Below are 1,876 nucleotides of genomic sequence, written 5' to 3'. Positions count from 1 at the left end.
ATATATTTTATTGTAATTGTCAATTAGCTTGCAATTTAGTCTATTATTTTGTACTCATTTTTGGTGACTCTTGTGCATTGGCAGGTGAAAATTTTATATGAACGAGTACCAAGAATTTGTTAATATTGATCTATATCCTATTGATCCCGAAATTGAGCGCACATTCAAAGAGAGAAGAAGAGCTCAACATAGGGCTCAAGGGGAAATAGAAATGATGGATGACCAAGGAAATGGACGACGAGCTCAAGGGGAAATGGCCCCTAATAATGGTCAAAATGCAGTGATTATGGCGGATGATAGAGATCAAATCATCCGCCAATACGCAGCACCTCTTTTCAATGAGCTCAATCCAGGCATTGTGAGGCCAGAAATTCAAGCCCCACAGTTTGAGTTGAAGCCAGTTATGTTCCAGATGCTTCAAACTGTGGGACAGTTTAGTGGCATACCCACCGAAGACCCTCACCTTCACCTTCGTCTATTTATGGAGGTGAGTGATTCTTTCAAATTGCCCGGAGTTACGGAGGATGCCTTGAGGTTAAAGTTGTTCCCCTATTCTTTGAGAGATCAAGCCCGAGCTTGGTTGAACTCCTTGCCTTCTGCGTCGGTTACAACTTGGCAAGAATTAGCGAAGCGGTTTTTGATGAAGTATTTTCCTCCCACTAAGAATGCCAAGCTCCGGAAGGAAATAACTTCCTTTCAACAATTTGAAGATGAGTCTTTGTATGAGGCATGGGAGAGGTTCAAGGAGTTGTTGCGGAAATGTCCTCACCATGGTATCCCTCATTGCATCCAAATGGAAACATTTTACAACGGTCTCAATGCTCATACTCGAATGGTGGTTGATGCTTCGGCAAATGGTGCTTTACTTGCCAAGTCCTATAATGAGGCCTATGATATTATTGAGAGAATTTCCAACAACAATTATCAGTGGCCCACTACTAGAGTACCTTTGGGGAAGAAGGTTGTCGGTGTTCTTGAAGTTGATGCCATTACTGCTTTATCTGCCCAAGTTGCTTCTATGTCAAATATGATCAAAAATATGAGCATGGGTCAACAAATGGGTCAACAGAATGTTTCCCCACCTGTGGGACAACTTGAGGAGGTTTCTTGTGTTTTTTGTAGTGAGGCTCATACCTTTGACAATTGCCCATTCAATCCTGCATCTGTGTTTTACATGGGAAGTCAGAATGCCTACAACCAAACATACAAGCAACACCCAAACTTGTCATACAGAAATCAAGGGGCTGGTACTAGTAATTCAGCTATGCTTCCTAGATCCAACTTTCCACCTGGTTTTTCTCAACAAGCCTTTCAACAAAGACAACAACAAGGTGTCCAAACAAGTTCTCTTGAGAGTATGATGCGTGATTTCATGGCCAAGACAGAAAATTTCATGACAAGAACTGAGAGTTATATGGCGAAGAATGACACTGCGATCCAAAGTCAAGCAACCTCCATGAGAACTCTAGAAAATCAAGTTGGGCAACTAGCTAATGAGCTTCGAAATAGGCCACAAGGTACTTTGCCTAGTGATACTGAAAATCCAAGAAGAGATGGAAAAGAGCATTGCAAGGCGGTAATCTTGAGGAGTGGTAAAGTTCTGGAGTCAAACGAGGAAGAAGCTAAGGATAAAAATGAAGTCGAGTAGAGAAAAATGTTGAACCTTCTAATATGGCAAATGAGCAACCTGAAGAAAATGCTGCAGCAATTCCTCATCAAAATGCAGCAGAAAAGTTACTTAGCAAGATACCCCCACCATTTCCTCAAAGATTTAAAAAGCAGCAAGAAGATGGTCAATTCCGAAGATTTCTTGATGTTCTAAAGCAGCTCCACATCAACATACCATTAGTGGAAGCTTTGGAGCAAATGCCCAACT

General features: G+C 41.5%; 1 non-coding gene across 1 annotated transcript; it reads right to left on the bottom strand.

Annotated features, from left to right (window-relative positions):
• Positions 1 to 670: 670 nt before the first annotated feature.
• LOC115711856 (small nucleolar RNA R71) lies at positions 671 to 777 on the bottom strand. Its single transcript, XR_004010724.2, has one exon. It is a non-coding gene; the product is annotated as a small nucleolar RNA R71 (small nucleolar RNA).
• Positions 778 to 1,876: the final 1,099 nt, after the last annotated feature.

The sequence above is a fragment of the Cannabis sativa genome, chromosome 3 (genome assembly GCF_029168945.1).
Source record: "Cannabis sativa cultivar Pink pepper isolate KNU-18-1 chromosome 3, ASM2916894v1, whole genome shotgun sequence".
NCBI classification, from domain to species: Eukaryota; Viridiplantae; Streptophyta; class Magnoliopsida; order Rosales; family Cannabaceae; genus Cannabis; species Cannabis sativa.
This window is presented reverse-complemented; position numbering and strand designations above follow the sequence as displayed.